The sequence below is a fragment of the Schistocerca nitens genome, chromosome 4, assembly GCF_023898315.1.
Source record: "Schistocerca nitens isolate TAMUIC-IGC-003100 chromosome 4, iqSchNite1.1, whole genome shotgun sequence".
NCBI classification, from domain to species: Eukaryota; Metazoa; Arthropoda; class Insecta; order Orthoptera; family Acrididae; genus Schistocerca; species Schistocerca nitens.
Window position 1 is genome coordinate 300,836,338 of NC_064617.1, and position 13,119 is coordinate 300,849,456.

At 41.0% G+C, this 13,119-nt stretch overlaps 2 protein-coding genes across 5 annotated transcripts in view; one reads left to right on the forward strand and one right to left on the reverse strand.

Moving 5' to 3' along the window:
• The window catches only part of LOC126251488 (DNA ligase 3), a 605,411-nt gene extending 595,884 nt beyond the window's left edge, over positions 1-9,527 (reverse strand). For 2 of the 3 annotated variants that reach the window (XM_049951944.1, XM_049951947.1), the window contains exon 1: positions 9,442-9,527. The gene's annotated coding sequence lies outside the window, so the exon portion shown is untranslated. Of the gene's footprint in view, positions 1-8,830; positions 9,031-9,441 lie in introns of those variants that run through there. The other variant, XM_049951945.1, reaches the window with a different exon arrangement.
• A 12-nt stretch (positions 9,528-9,539) lies between these two features.
• LOC126251489 (uncharacterized) overlaps positions 9,540-13,119 on the forward strand; it is a 164,894-nt gene continuing 161,314 nt past the window's right edge. Inside the window, exon 1 of one of the 2 annotated variants that reach the window (XM_049951950.1) lies at positions 9,540-9,792. The gene's annotated coding sequence lies outside the window, so the exon portion shown is untranslated. The remainder of the gene's footprint in view (positions 9,793-13,119) is intronic. The other variant, XM_049951949.1, reaches the window with a different exon arrangement.

A 13,119-nucleotide genomic window follows, 5' to 3' on the forward strand; every position in this document is an offset into this window, starting at 1 on the left:
AAAGGAGTACTCGTCAGTTCTGTCACAGACTAAAAACTGAGGTGAATATGGCTCTCTCCATTCTGTAGCCCTACGTTCTTCCCGTGGTGTAGTGAGGGAGGGAAACGATTTAGGGTCATACCTGTCAGCATTGTATTCGATCTTGCCCTTCTTAGAGACTGCTGGTGCCGTACGGTCACCAGTAAGAAGTGACTTAGTCAGCTTCATTACAGATCATCCGACCTGATGCCACCCACTCTGATCAGGGGCTCTCCCCATGGGTGCCACCCAGCCACACCAAAGGCCAACTGGCTTGATGGCCATTGCCAGGAGTCCTGATGCCCCAGGAAGACAGGCATCTACTCCTTGGCATACATGGGGCGTTTACAGCTCAGGCATCAGCAGTGCAATCCCTGTGTTGTCAGGGGGCTACCACCAAATGGGTACATGACAGTCCCACCACAACCGACTGTCTACCGTGCTGGATATTGGGCGGAGAGAAATATAATATTGTCATGGGGGCGAAAGAGGACAGGAGACAACAGAAGAAGATGACATACCCCGTAAAGTGTCCTCGCTCAAATAGTTGAATCGCAGGTGGAGATGCAAAGCCATGACAAGAGATTCAGGTGATCGAATCTAAGGGCACTATGGACGACACATGCACCACATAAGGCATCCTTCCCCATATGGCCCGCACTTCTGTAGAATTTTGAAAGTAGCGGGTCAAACCATAGAATGGGACCTGAACTCATAGGGCCGAAAAGGGCAAGACTCCTTTTAGTAGCCTCTTAGGACAGGCAGGAATACCTCGGGCCTATTCTAACCCCCAGACCTGCAGGGGGAGCATGGTAGGTATAAAACTAGGCATAGATGGGAGATGCTCAATGATGTACATTTGGCTGTGAAGAGGGCATTGCATGAAGCCTTTGAAAACTACCATAGCAGATTATTATTGAAGAACCTCTCACAAAACGGAAAAAAAATCTGGTCATATGTAACATTATATATGTACTGATAATGATACCAAAGTTAGCATCAAGACATCATGGATGAGGTAGGAACTGAAAGTGTGGATAACAAAGCAAAAGTAGAAATGCTGAATTCCATTTTTAAATGTTCCTTTACAAAGGAAAATCCAGGAGTATTGTCTTAATTTCATTTTAACACCACTGAAAAGATGAATGATATGGATGTTAGTATCAGTGCTGTTGAAAAATAGCTGAAATTGCTAAAACTGAACAAAGCTCCAGGGCACAATAAATCACTATCAGATTCCATGCAAAATTTGTGGCTAAGTTAACACCTCTTTTAAACAAAATCTACCACAAATCCCTCAAATTAAAATCTAGGCACAACAGATGGAAGAAAGCACAGTTTAGACTCCTCTATAAAAAGTGATCTACAAAACTACCGTCCAATATCCTCAACATCTTTTTGTTGCTGAATCTTAGAACATATTTTGAGCTCAAATGTAACACGGTATCTTGAACAAACTGACCTCCTCCATGCTAAACATCAAGGATTCGAAAACAACTGATCATGTGAAATGCATAGTATTCCTCAATTTCCAAAAAGCATTTCACTCAGTACCAGAAGAGTATGATCATATGGGGTATCAAGCAAAATTTTTGGTTGCTTCTACATTTGCATCTACATCCACACAGGTACTCCGCAAGTCGCTGTACGGAGTGTGGCGGAGGCTACCCTGCACCCTAAAGCATTTCACTCAGTACCAGAAGAGTATGATCATATGGGGTATCAAGCAAAATTTTTGATTGTTTCTACATTTGCATCTACATCCACACAGGTACTCCGCAAGTCGCTGTACGGAGTGTGGTGGAGGCTACCCTGCACCCTACTAGTCATTTCCTTTCCTGTTCCTCTTGCAAACAGAGCGAGGGAAAAACAACTGTCTTCGTGCCTCAACACGAGCCGTAATGTCTCGCATCTTACCTTTGTGGTCTTCAAATGGCAGTTCTCTAAATTTTCTCAATAGTGTTTTGTGAACAGAACATAGCCTTCCCTCTAGGGATTCCCATTTGAGTTCCCAAAACACCTCTATAACACTTATGTGTTGTTTGCACATACTGGTAAGAAAGCTAGCAGACCTCTGAATTGCTTCAGTGTCTTCCTTCAATCTGACCTAGTACAGATGCTAAAAACACGAACACTACTCAAAAATAGGTTGCACCATTGTCGTACATGCAGTCTACTTTACAGGTGAACCACTCTTGTCCAAAATTCTCCCAATCAAAGCTGACCATGCACCTTCCCTACCACAGTTTACACATGCTCATTCCATTTCACATTGGTTTGCAATGTTACATCCAGATACTTAATGACTTGACTGTGTCAAGTAGGACACTAGTAATGCTATATCTGGACATTACAGGTTTGTTCTTCCTACTCAACCGGTTTAACCCACATTTTTCCACATTTAGAGATAGTTGCCACTAATCACAACAACTAGAAATTTTGTCTAAGTCGTTTTGTTACTTCCTCCAGTTGCTCAACTTCGACACCCTACCATACACCACAGTATCACAGCTACCAACCACAGGTCACTGCCCACCCTGTCCACCAAAGCATTTATGTATATAAAGAACAAGAGCAATCCTATCTCACTTCCACAGGGCACTCCTGATGATATTTTTGTCTCTGATGAACATTCACCGTCGAGAACAAGATATCTTCAAGCCAGTCGTGTACTTGTGAAATTATTCCACATGCTTGTTAACAGCCTTTAATGGGTCACCGTGTCAAATGCTTTCCGTAAGTCTCGGAATATGGAATCTGCCTGTTGCCCTTCATCCATAGTTCACACTATATATCACGTGAGAAAAGGGCAAGCTGAGTTTTGCAGAAGCAATGCTTTCTAAAATGAAGCTGATTCATGGGCACAAGCTTCTCAGTCTCAACAAAGTTTAATATATTCAAACTGACAATATAAGGATTCTGCAGCAAAACTAAAGTAAAGGATATTGTTGTGTAATATGGTCGGTCTGTTCTTTTACCTTTCTTGTATATTGGAGTCACCTGCACTTTTTTTGGTCACTTGGGAGTTTGTATTGAGTGAGAGATTCACAATAAATGCAAGCTAGCTAGCTAAGGGGCGAATGCCTTAGGGTACTCTTTGTAAAACCAAATTGGAATTCCATCCAGAGGGTTGTTTGGGGGAAGAGACCAAACTGCGAGGTCATCAGCCTCATCGGATTAGGGAAGGACGGGGAAGGAAGCCGGCCATGCCCATTCAAAGGAACCATCCCGGCATTTGCCTGGAGCGATTTAGGGAAATCACGGAAAACCTAAATCAGGATGGCCGGACGCGGGATTGAACCGTCGTCCTCCCGAATGCGAGTCCAGTGTGCTAACCACTGCGCCACCTCGCTCGGTGAATTCCATCCGGACCTGGTGATTTATTTGCTTTCAAATCTTTCAATTGTTTCTCTAAGCCAGGATGCCTGTTACAATGAAGCCCATACAGGAGTCTGTCCAATGGTCAAATGGCACTATGTTTGCACACGTCGCCTGTGTGAACGATTTCTTGACCATGAAATTTAATCATTTTGCTATCTTCAACTGCGAGATGAGACTGGTCAATAAGGGCTTGAATGGGAGTCTTAGACCTGCTTAGAGATTTTGCATAGGACCAAAATTTTCTCAGTTTCCCTGCCAGATCTTTTTCTGCAGCAAGATGATGGTAGTTGTTGCATGTTTCATGCATAGATCTTTTCACAGACACACGAATCTCTACTAACCTTCGCTTATCATAATTTGCATGTTCTCTTTTGAACCAAGAGTGTAACAGCCTCTGCTTCCTCAGCATCTTCCAAATTTCATTACTGAACCATGGTGGATCTTTTCCATCCTTCATCCACTTACCAGGCACATAACACTCCAGACCACGATTTACAATCAGTTTAAACTTTGCCCGTAATTCCTCTGCATCCACCTTACTGGAACTAAGCGATGCCAGTTCAGTGTCTAACAACTACTTATTGCTCTACGCAACAGAAAACTTTCCTAGCTTTTTGACTGATTTACCAACATTCGTAATCACAGTTGCTATAATGTCATCATGATCACTAAGCCCCATTTCTACACTGCAATTGTCAATAAGATCAAGTCTATCTGCAGTTACAAGGTCTAAGATATTTCCAATACATTTGGGCTGCCGAGCTAGCTGCTGATGACAGTTTTCAGAAAAAGTATTCAAAAGTATTTCACGTGACTGTCTGTCCATCTGTACCTCCACAATGAATCCATAGACATCCCGGTCTATACCTGGCAGGTTACAGTTGCCTCCAACTAGTATTGCATGATCTGGGTATTGATGTGCTGCCGACAATAGACTTTCTTTGAATGACTTTATAACTGTCACAGTAGAATTGGATGGCCAGTAAAAACATCCAACAATCAACTTTGTTTCACCTAGACCAGTTATTCGTGACTCAACATCTTCATTGTCATACTCAACATCAAGTTCAATAGAGATAATATTTTTGTTAACTGCAATGATCACTCCCCCTCCTACTGCCTTTAATCTGTCTTTCTGATATACATTCCATGACTTGCTATATATCTCAGGTTTCAGCCAGCTCTCAATCCCAAGAATAATTCTAGTGTGAGAACTTTCCTGGAGGGAAATAAATTCTCAAACTTTATTACAAATACTTCGGCAGTTTACTGATAAAATTTTGACAGTCAAAGTGTCTTTATTCCGAATGTCATCTGACTTCCCTTGCTGTGTATCGGCTAGCAAGTGTTCATTGGAGCACCTCAAACTACCATCTAGTACAAAAAACCCTCATGTGCATTCCACCAGAATCCTGCTGCCCAAGCAGTTGCTTCCTTTGTGTAGAGTCCCCCTGACCTATAAAGAGGAGTCCTACAAATCCCCGCACAATAATGCAGGGTTAAAAATCTGCAACCAAGACCGTCTTGAAGTCAACAAAGGCTTTGATTCAGACCCGCCACTTGGCTCCAAACCAAAGGACCCCGGTCAGCTCTGGACACAATGCTGCAAATTGCTAGCTCTGCTTGCACCCCATGCGCAAGGCCAGCAGTCTTCACCTCCTTCGCCAGCCACCTGTACAAACTAAGGAACCTCAGGGCCCATGTGACACGCGTCACTGGTGCCAACATGACCCACAACTTGCAGATGACTGTACCCTGCACACTCGAAAGCCACAGGCAAGGCCGCCTCCACATCTCGGATGAGGTCCCTGGCAGACATACTGAGTGCACATTGGCTTTCTTTCCAGCCCTGAACGTTATCTGCTGAAGGGCCTCCATAATGTGCCTAACAATGGAGCTCCCGCCGTGTGCCTGCTTGAACCCTGCTGAAGGAGCGACTCCCTGTCCACACACAGGAGGAATGGGCAAGGCCAAGCAGCCAGTTTCCAGATTGGTTCTCTGCCTCTAGCAATGTGAATGCATTACCACCCGCCACTCACCCTTGTGGAGGCAGATCCACTGTGCCGCATGCACTAAGAGGTGTCTTGGAAGTAGAGCCCATAGGCAAAACAAGTGACACCTGAGCTGTCCCATGCGACGTGGCAGATTCTCCAACACCGCTACTCCCTGTAGGTGACTGACTATAGCCAAAAGCGCATTCAGCTGTTCGTGAACTGCAGTCAGTTCCTCCTGCATCTGCACACAGTATGCCCAGATCCTAACCATCTTAGCAAGACTAACTACAGGAGTAAAGCAAACAGAGTCCTAAATATGCAACTTGCTGCCCCCCTGATGTGTCCCCAATGGATGCTAATGCATTAATGAGCTATGTAGCTGGCTGTTCAGTAAGCAACTATTTCACTACAGAGTGAACAACTAACAAAAACGAGAGATTACAGTCTTAAACAGAAAAACATGCACGAAATTTAATAAATATAGTATGACGAAAACACACAAAAAGTTAAACACTTAACCTGCTGGTTTGTAGATGTATACTAGCTGAGAGTTGGAGCCTGATTGAGGATTTTTTGGTAAGGAGGAAACACCATGTTATCTCAGATGGAGAGTTGACAAAGAATGTAGAAGTAATTCTAGGTGTGCCTCAGGGAAGTGTGTTGGTATCATTGTTATTTTGTTTTCGTGTTGTATATTAATGACCTTGCAAACAATTTGAACAGCAACTTGGCTTTCATAGCTGCAGATATCTATAATAAAGAACTATCTGAGAAAATCTGCACAAATATTCTGGCAAATCTTGATAAAAATTTCAAATTGGTGCAAATATTGGCAACTTGCTTTAAATATTCAGAGCTGTAAAATTCTGTGCTTCCTAGAATGAGAAAATGTCAACTCATACAGATATACGGATGTAACACTTCGTAGACACATGAAATGGAATACTCATATAGGTACAGTCGCCGATAAAACAGGTGACATACTTCAATTTACCGATAGGATATTAGGGACAGGCAATCAGTCTACAAAGAAAATTTGCTTACAAATCACTTGTGTGACCCATTCTAGAATATTGCTCAAGTGTGTGGGACCTGTACCAAATTAGACTAACAGAGGTTACTGAATGTATACAGAGAAGGTTTACTTGACCCATGGGAGAGTGTCACAGAGATGCCGAAGAAACTGAACTGGCAGACACTTGACAATAGATGCAAATTATACAGTAAAGCTATAGATGGCTTCCATAGGGGTTGTTAAAACTATAGTGGATTAATTACAGCACGCATGGATGCATTTAAACAGTCATTCTCCCCATATGTGAATGGAACAGGAAAAAGCCCTAACAATTGGTACAGTGGGAAGTACCATCTGCCATGCACTTCACAGCGGTTTGAAGAGTATGGATGTAGATTAGGTTAACATGTACAGTCAAGTTAGATGTTTAATGCAGTAAGTCAGGTATTAAAGTTAGAAAATGTGTATGTGTCTTGAGGCAGTGTAACTCGTGGTATGCAAAAGACTATATTCAACCAATATTTGAGAATGAGAGCACTTAGCAACATCCAATAAACTTTACTCCAATTCTGTCATTCTCAATAAAAACCTCCCACCAATAGTTGTGATTTAGTGGATACAATGGTTTCCGTCACTGAAGTTAAGCAACACCAGCAGTGGCCAGTATTTGGAGGAGTGACCATGTGGGTTGGTTGGTTGGTTGGTTTGGGGAAGGAGACCAGACAGCGTGGTCATCGGTCTCATCGGATTAGGGAAGGACGGGGAAGGAAGTCGGCCGTGCCCTTTCAGAGGAACCATCCCGGCATTTGCCTGGAGTGATTTAGGGAAATCACGGAAAACCTAAATCAGGATGGCCGGACGCGGGATTGAACCGTCGTCCTCCCGAATGCGAGTCCAGTGTCTAACCACTGCGCCACCTCGCTCGGTGACCATGTGGGTATATGCTGTGTGATGTTGATAATTTTCCCTTTGCCTTCATAGCAGAGGGGACAGGAGGAGTTGTAGTCCCAGAAAACTCAGGTGGCTGAAACTGCCCTTCAGTGTCTCCCAGCCAATCATGCCATATGACTATTTTAATTACATCCCCACAAAATAATTAAAAGGAAAAAGTTAATCACATTTTCGCTGTTCATGCAGTAAAATTTCTGTATAAGACATGACATTTTAATTTATTCCTTCTCTACTACTAACTCTTTCCACAGCATATTTTGCAGACACCACACAAACTACCTGTAAAATTATAATCATTGTACAACACACAGTTCAGGAGATATGTCAGAAACACCAGGTTGTACAAAAAACCAGCTTAAAATCAAGTATTTAACACATTTATTCATTTATAAAATAATCAGATGTATGCAGCTCTTAAATGTGGGAGTTCATTTTTTACAGAACCAAGTGGGAGGTTACTCATTACAGATACTAAAGAAATCTGGGTGAGAATATCAAGACTTGCTCTTAAAATAAACAAAAGGTATTCCACAAGAATCACTGAAAGCTTTGCACCAAAGGGTGCTCAAACCATTGAGAGGATAGAAGACTTCTATGATGAATTGCAAAAATGAGAAAATGATAGTAGATCTCAGTACACGATGAGATTGACTGATAGCACAAGACATTAATGATCATACAATAAATGAGACACATGGTGTAAAATTCTGCTTGAATAACAAGTTCAAAAGCTTAAAAGGAGTCAGCACAAAGATAAACTACCAAAGCAGCTTACAGCTGGATATCTTTTGCTCTTAAAAGTATCTCTCATTGCATTGACCTGAAGATGAGTATGTGAGCTTATTTTGCACGTTTTCACTGCTTGCTGTCATAGGCCTACAGAATTTTCTTTTGGTGACATACCCATAAATAAAACACTTATTCAGCTGAAGCAAGCAGTAAGAATATTGTGGAACAAAGATACACATACATGTTGCTGAGGCTTCTTTAAGGATATTGGAATTCTTATACTCATTTTCCGCTTCGTTTTCTTTTTAGGGCTGAAGTTTTGAGTTGCTTATGATAAAATCAGTTTCATCTGAATTGTGGTTTGCACAGTCATAATACAAGACACAAAAATAATTTTCAAGTAGGCTTTGCCTACTTATCTAGCGTTCAGAATGCAGTTAAATACTTTGCTGTAAAGGCAATCAACATGCTCTCACCTAGCCTATGTAAGAAATTAGGAATCTCCAACCCAAAAAAAAAAAAAAAAAAAAAAAAAAAAAAAAAAAAAAAAAACACATACCTAATCAGCAACTACATCAAAAAATTCTTTGAATATCTAGGTCAAGGATTGAAAAGTTATGTCAACTACAAGACAAGTATCAGTGTTCTTCGCAAAGTCGCATGAAAAGCACTCTCTATTTATACATGCAGTAATTATTTTCTTTAAAGATATCGATGCAATCTAGAAAATAAAGGGCATCACCTGATCAATGTGGCAGTAAATGTCGCTTTTTTACTTTGTTGTACGTGATGTTTTATTTATACCACGTTGTAAACAGTAGATTATGTTTTGAATGGCAATATAAAAATTTAGGCCTTATTTGTAAATCACAACAGTAACTCGAAATAAGTTGCCACACAATACAACTTAATTCATAACTGTCAATTTGCGTTTCAATAAATATCCTTCACTTCTAAGATATTAATCTGCCAACTTTGGGGTTAAAATTTCGCGTGAGATCATATAATGTACAGCTATTGGTGACATTGATCTACGTTTTGAGTCTATAAGCAGTTGTTAATTATGCCCCGAACTTCATTAAAACCATGGAATATTGCGTGCTACGACAAAAATTTCATTTACTATAGCGGTTTTGTGTATCCTTATATCGTAAGATGGGAGGTCATGAATTTTAGCAGTGTCGTTTTCTAACGGCCTAAGTAACTAATGACTTCATATATTTTGAATTAGCTTTTAATGATAATTTACTTCATTAAACTTTACAGCAAAGTTAATGTTTTCTTTCTAAAATATAAAGGACTATGACAATATTCCAAAACTTCAAATGGGAGAAAATTGCTTTTAGTTCCAACCTGTGCCAATTCAAAGTGCTCAGTATATGTAAACACACAGCGCCCACCGCAAGACAAATGACAGTTTCGGTGCGCATCTTTGGGTGCGCATAACAGCTACGCTCCCGTAAACCCGTAAAACCGATTATATCTGCTTCTAAATATCCATTACTGCTAAAATCATATTGCAATATGACCAACGGTGTAAAAAAATCCTATTATCACGAAAAATAATTTCCTAACTTCAGACACCTTTTTTTCTGCAATACTGCTCTGAATTTCTTTGACTGACAGGCGATTTTCAGTGAACTAAAATGCACACCGTTTAGCGCAAGTTTGGAACCGTGAAAGAGGGAATGACATGATACAAAGGTATTTGTCACTTCGTCAACTCTTTCTGTATTCTTTAGTAGTGTTGCTGTCTGCATAAACTCTTTAACTATAAACCTAGTTGTTTGTGCTACATTTTTAACCATTTAGATCGATGTATCATTGGTCTACATCTATCCAATTCAAACCACCGACTGGTGCTTGGCAGAGGGTACGTCCCATTGTACCAGTTACTAGGGTTTCATCCTGTTCCATTCACGTATGGAGTGCCGGAAGAACGGCCGTTTTAATGCCTCTGTGCGTGCAGTAATTTCTCTAACAGTACCCTCACGATTCATATGTGAGAGATACGTAGGTGATTGTAGTGCATTCCTAGAGTAATAGTTTAAAGCCGGTTGTTGAAACTTTAACAGACGTTTTCGGTGTAGATTATTGCTATCCTCAAGAATCTTCCAATTCAGCTCCTCTGTGACACTCTCCCATGGATTAAAAAAAATCTTTGACAATTTGTGTTGCCTTCTCTGTGTCCGTTCAATATCCCTCTGTTAGTCTTAAGTGGTATGGATCCCACACACTTGGTGAGTATTATAGAAACGGTCGCACAAGTGATTTGTAAGCAATCTCCCTTGTAGACTGCTTGCACTTTCCCAGTATTCTACCAACAAACCAAAGTCTTCTACGTGCCTTGCCTCAGCTGAATATATGTGATCATTACATTTCATATTCCTACAGGGTGTTCCAGCCAGGCATTTGTATGAGGTGGCCGATACCATCAGTGATTATTGATGTTACAGTCATAGGGTACTAGCCTACGTCCTTCCGTTCTGTGAAGTGCAAAATTTTACATTTCTGAACATTTAAAGCAAGTTGCCAGTCTCTGCACCACAGTGAAATCTTATTAAGATCCGACTGAATATTTATGCAGATTCTTTCAAATAGTTCTTCATTATAGATAGCTGCATAATCTGCAAAAACTTTGAAGTTACTATTAATATTGTCTGCAAGGTCATTAATATACAACATGAATGGCAAGGGTCCCAACGCAGGTCCTTGGGGCACACCCAAAGTTATTCTACATCTGACGATGACTCTCCATTCAAAATAACATGCTGTGTCCTCCCTACCAAAAAGTCCTTAATCCCGTCACAAAATTCACTTGGCACCCTATGTGATCATACTTTTGACAATAAGCATAGGTGTGTTACCGAGTCAAATGCTTTTTGTAAATCAAGAAATACTGCATCTACCTGGTTGCCTTGATCCAAAGCTTTCAGTTTGCCTTGTAAGAAAAGTGCGAGTTGTGTTTCACATGATCAAGGTTTCGAAATGCATACTGTTTGGCATTGAAAAGGTGATTTTGTTCAAGATACCTCTTTATATTTGAGCTCAAAATATGTTCTAAGACTCTACAACAAATTGATGTCAAGAATATTGGATGGTAGTTGTGTGGATCGCTTCTACTGGCCTTCTTGTAGACGTTGTGATCTGTGCCTTTCTCCAAGAACTGGGCATGGGTTTTTGTTCGAGGTAGCTATGATAGTGATTTGTAAGCAAAAGTATCTTCCCCATTAACCATGGGCCTTGCCATTGGTGGAGAGGCATGCATGTCTCAGCGATACAGATAGCCGTACCGTAGGTGCAACCACAATGGTTGGTATCTGTTGAGAGGCCAGACAAACGTGTGGTTCCTGAAGAGGGGCAGCAGCCTTTTCAATAGTTGCAGGGCCAACAGTCTGGATGATTGACTGATCTGGCCTTGTAACATCAACCAAAACAGCCTTGCTGTGCTGGTACTGTGAATGGCTGAAAGCAAGGGATAACTACAGCCGTAATTTTTCATGAGAGCATGCAGCTGTACTGTATGGTTAAATGATGATGGCGTCCTCTTGGGTAAAATATGTTGTTGTTGTTGTTGTGGTCTTCAGTCCTGAGACTGGTTTGATGCAGCTCTCCATGCTACTCTATCCTGTGCAAGCTTCTTCATCTCCCAGTACCTACTGCAACCTACATCCCTCTGAATCTGCTTAGTGTATTCATCTCTTGGTCTCCCTCTACGATTTTTACCCTCCACGCTTCCCTCCAATACTAAACTTGTGATCCCTTGATGCCTCAGAACATGTCCTACCAACCGATCCCGTCTTCGGGTCAAGTTGTGCCACAAACTTCTCTTCTCCCCAATCCTTTTCAATACTTCCTCATTAGTTATATGATCTACCCATCTAATCTTCAGCATTCTTCTGTAGCACCACATTTCGAAAGCTTCTATTCTCTTCTTGTCCAAACTATTTATCGTCCATGTTTCACTTCCATACATGGCTACACTCCATACAAATACTTTCAGAAATGACTTCCTGACACTTAAATCTATACTCGATGTTAACAAAGTTCTCTTCTTCAGAAACGCTTTCCTTGCCAATGCCAGTCTATATTTTATATCCTCTCTACTTCGACAATCATCAGTTATTTTGCTCCCCAAATAGCAAAACTCCTTTACTACTTTCAGTGTCTTATTTCCTAATCTAATTCCCTCAGCATCACCCGACTTAATTCGACTACATTCCATTATCCTCGTTTTTCTGTTGTTGATGTTCATCTTATATCCTCCTTTCAAGACACTGTCCATTCCATTCAACTGCTCTTCCAAGTCCTTTGCTGTCTCTGACAAAATTACAATGTCATCGGCGAACCTCAAAGTTTTTATTTCTTCTCCATGGATTTTAATACCTACTCCGAATTTTTCTTTTGTTTCCTTTACTGCTTGCTCAATATACAGATTGAACAACATCGGGGAGAGGCTACAACCCTGTCTTACTCCCTTCCCAACCACTGCTTCCCTTTCATGTCCCTCGACTCTTATAACTGCCATCTGGTTTCTGTACAAATTGTAAATAGCCTTTCGCTCCCTGTATTTTACCCCTGACACCTTTAGAATTTGAAAGAGAGTATTCCAATCAACATTGTCAAAAGCTTTCTCTAAGTCTACAAATGCTAGAAACGTAGGTTTGCCTTTTCTTAATCTTTCTTTCTAAGATAAGTCGTAAGGTCAGTATTGCCTCACGTGTTCCAGTGTTTCTACGGAATCCAAACTGATCTTCCCCGACGTTGGCTTCTACTAGTTTTTCCATTCGTCTGTAAAGAATTCGTGTTAGTATTTTGCAGCTGTGACTTATTAAACTGATAGTTCGGTAATTTTCACATCTGTCAACACCTGCCTTCTTTGGGATTGGGATTATTATATTCTTCTTGAAGTCTGAGGGTATTTCGCCTGTTTCATACATCTTGCTCACCAGATGGTAGAGTTTTGTCAGGACTGGCTCTCCCAAGGTTGTCAGTAGTTCCAGTGGAATGTTGTCTACTCCAGGTCTTTCA